Source organism: Neovison vison, chromosome X (assembly GCF_020171115.1).
Source record: "Neovison vison isolate M4711 chromosome X, ASM_NN_V1, whole genome shotgun sequence".
Lineage (NCBI taxonomy): Eukaryota > Metazoa > Chordata > Mammalia > Carnivora > Mustelidae > Neogale > Neogale vison.
The window spans coordinates 64,089,920-64,094,283 of NC_058105.1; the positions used below are offsets into that span (position 1 = coordinate 64,089,920).

The window sequence follows — 4,364 nt, forward strand, 5'->3', positions numbered from 1 at the left end:
CTCATAGTCATATAGTTAGTTTATATTCTCCAGGAACTCTGTCCCTTAAAATTGTTTTAAAGTAGGAAACTCCATTCATTTTATTTAAAGCTTTCAACCCTTCCTATAATAATAACTTTGTAAATGGCTTTTAGGTAGCTATTTCACTTAGACAAGATTCTCTTTTCTCCAAATGCAGGACAATGAAAGTTTCCTGCCCCTGTCTGGCAATGCTACTGGTTTCAGATAGCAAAAGGCTTAGGAACAGAATAGTCTCACCACTTTTGTGCTCCTTTGGCTGTGTCTGTGCTTTATGTTTCTTTCTGAGGACTGAGCCAAGCAGACATGGTTGTGGATCACTACTTCTTCAGAAAGGTTAGCAACAAGAACTATGGTAAACTGCCTACTTATGAATATTCCAACTCATTTGCTCCAGAAATGGAGGATGTTACCTGCAAGAAATATTAAAAAATCATTTCAATCTTCATTTTGACCTCATTTGGTAGGATACAAAATGGTAAAGTAACTTGCCTAGGGATAAAGAGACTCCACTGTTAATTAAATCTTGAAATGTGGCTAAAAATAAGCCTCTCACTCAAATAATCTTTCTGCTTCACCTGTCTGCCTCTCTAATGAGAGAATAAAGTTCTGTGTAAACCTCCCCAAAACCAAGGGCACCAATGGTAAGGGAAGCACAGAGCAGCTGATGAGTTGTGGTTCAGTGAAAAGTAGAGATTGACATTGAGGAATTTTTAACTACTAACAACCTTTTCTATTATCCGCTGCTTATAACAGCCATTCTTTGGAGTATAAGCAGGACTTGTGTCCCTTCCCCTACTTACCTCATTTTATGTACCTTCAAGTTCAAAACAATAGTTACCTAGGCCTTAGAACACAGCTTTCCCTCTAAATATAGTGGATATTAATTAACTAATTACTGTAATATTTTTCATCCCTTCAATGTATTAAGCATTGTTTTAGATACTGATAAGATGGTATATAGGCAACATGGTCTCTGCACTCATGAAAATTGTAATCTCATACTATATCCACCTTATCTTTTCTACCCAAAGAAATAATATTCATTTATTAATAAGTGTATGGCCCATGGACATTTTAAATCACACTTTTTAAAAGTTTCTAAAGATAAATTAGATTGTTTTAAATAATGTATAATATTCCTCCAAAATGTGTGTTCTTTTTCTAGAATCACCATACACTAGGTTGACCATACATTCTGATTTGCCTGGAATAGAACTGGATTTCATTTGTTATTGCAATGTAATTAATAATGATACTCCCTTTCACTCTTTAAAATATCTTAGTTTGGATAACAGCATATGATCACTCTGCCATCTACCCACTCACACAATCTAGGTGATACCTTTTTTTTAAAGATTTTATTTATTTATTTGACCGACAGAGATCACAAGTAGGCGGAGAGGCAGGCAGAGAGAGAGAGAGAGAAGGGAGAAAGCAGGCTCCCTGATGAGCAGAGAGCCTGATGCGGGGCTTGATCCCAGGACGCTGGGATCATGACCAGAGCTGAAGGCAGAGGCTTTAACCCACTGAGCCAACCAGGTGCCCCTAGGTGATACCTTTAACATCTACACCTATGAATACCCACACATATTCCATAAATTCTATTGTCCTAATTTTTTTAAATTTAGCTACTTCTCTCTGCACCTCCTCTATTCTAATTTAGACAACCATCATCTTTATTATTTATTCTTACCAGGCTCTATTGGTTCCCTCTACTTTCAATTTGCCTATTTGAATAAACATATTTTTCATTAAAGTGATCTTTCTGAATTCCAAATTTGATCTCACTATTCTGTGAGATTCTTCCAAGGATTCACCTGTACCTAAAAATAAAAAGAAAACAAAACTCCCTTACTATAGTATATTAAGTTCTTCAGTCCTATATTTCCAACCTCATTTCTATAACTCTACACTTCACCACAATGCTCCAACCATGCTGAAGTACTCACATTTCCATGAATGTGTGATGTGTTCTGATATACTGATGAACTTGAGTAAATAATTTATGCTCTTGCAATATTCTTTTCCCACTTTTCATGTGACTAATTTTCTTTCAGCTCCTAATTTGGAATTATCTTCTGGAAAGCCTTCCCAGATTTCTCCCCAAGTCTGGCTTAGGTACCTCTCTGTGCCTTTATAAGATCCTGTGCTTCCATTATCAACTGGATCATGCACTGGATATTATACTTGGGGACATACATTGAATTTTTCTTGATCAAGTGTACATCAAGAGAAATAGAAAAGTTCCTTGCAAGCATTAGATATTCAAAACACATTTGTTTAGTAAACAAATTAAGGAAATGATAGAATTCTAGGTGCAAGATAAAATTAATATTGTTAGAAATTAGCAGTCAGCATCCCCATCCACCTTCCACCCAAATAATAACAGGCGAGGCTACTTAAAAGTTTGTCCTGAAAACTTCCATTTCTAGATGAGATGGACTAAATCTACTCCATCCCATTATTCTTTTTTTTTTAAAGATTTTATTGATTTATTTGACACAGAGAGAGAGAAAGGTCACAAGCAGGCAGAGAGAGAGGGAGAAGCAGGCTCCCTGCTGAGCAGAGAGCCCGATGCGGGACTTGATCCCAGGACCCTGAGATCATGACCTGAGCCAAAGGCAGCGGCTTAACCCACTGAGCAACCCAGGTGCCCCCATCCCATTATTCTTGATAGTTATGGCTAAAATTCCTGGATAAAACATATAAAACAAATGTCAGAAGACTCTATTTCTCTGGACCTCATATTGGAATTCAAATTGGCTATCAGCAAGGCAATAAGTATGGGTTGGTTTCGGTTAAAGAATGCAGAAGAGCTATTCTTATAGAAGATTTGATCAACTTCCTGTGTGGAAAAGTTCTTCCACCACAAAACTCTAGACCTTTCCCAAGAAAGACTGTAGTGTCCCCTAACTGAGCTACTTCAATGGAAATCAGCTCATCTGTAGAAACTATTTCTTAACCCTTCTGGGAAAACAGAGCTCTGCATGGTCTTAGTGGTACAACGGCCAGTATAAGCATACATTTGAGTACCCCAAGCTCCCTTATACATATAAGCAATGGATGGAATGCTGGTTGAAGGATAAATGGACTCCATGATGTCATATTGAACACTTTCACATCAGAAGAAATGGCACTCCACTTGGACAATGCGTGAACCAGAAGGTGTACTTAGCGCAGTGTGACCATATGATTACAGTCTTGCCAACCCATAAACACAACAGAATCATCTAAACTCCAGACATTTTTTAAAATTTTATTTTATTTATTTTTTTCAATTTATTTATTTTCAGAAAAACAGTATTCATTATTTTTTCACCACACCCAGTGCTTCATGCAATCTGTGCCCTCTATAATACCCACCACCTGGTACCCCAAACTCCCACCCCCCCACCATTTCAAACCCCTCAGATTACTCCAGACATTTTTAAACCCACCATGCTTCTTGAAAGCCACTTCATCTCCAACATATACTATTATTGCAAAGGAAACATGAGCCATCTTCCCTTATAAACTGTTTAAGATAAGTGAATTCTATAGTGGTTGCCATAAAAGGAATTTCTGGGTATTTACAGCAGATGTCTCTTATAACTATGGCTTTTTAAAAACTAAAATCCTAGCAGAGGACATCAGATATCATGTAGTCATTAGCAAGATCATCACAGGTGAACGTATATTTGTTCCAAGGCTAAAAGTGACCTTAACTATATTTATTCTCAAAGGGAAAGGAATGGATATCAGATGTTTACCTGATCACTGAATGCTTTTTTGATCCATTTCCTGCTGTGTTGATTATTTTTGCTTCAGCAGTATTGCCAGTTTCCTAAAATCGTTTTTTTTTAATTTATTTATTTTCAGAAAAACAGTATTCATTATTTTTTCACCACACCCAGTGCTCCATGCAAGCCGTGCCCTCTATAATACCCACCACCTGGTACTCCAACCTCCCACCCCCCTGCCACTTCAAACCCCTCAGATTATTTTTCAGAGTCCATAGTCTCTCATGGTTCACCTCCCCTTCCAATTTACCCAAATTCCCTACTCCTCTCTAACGCCCCTTGTCCTCCATGCTATTTGTTATGCTCCACAAATAAGTGAAACCATATGATAATTGACTCTCTCTGCTTGACTTATTTCACTCAGCATTATCTCTTCCAGTCCCGTCCATGTTGCTACAAAAGTTGGGTATTCATCCTTTCTGATGGAGGCATAATACTCCATAGTGTATATGGACCAAATCTTCCTTATCCATTCATCTGTTGAAGGGCATCTTGGTTCTTTCCATAGTTTGGCAACTGTGGCCATTGCTTCTATAAACATTGGGGTACAGATGGCCCTTCTTT

General features: G+C 37.6%; 1 pseudogene; it reads left to right on the plus strand.

Annotated features, from left to right (window-relative positions):
- The first annotated feature begins 324 nt into the window (after positions 1 to 324).
- LOC122896590 lies at positions 325 to 3,255 on the plus strand (annotated as a pseudogene).
- Positions 3,256 to 4,364: the final 1,109 nt, after the last annotated feature.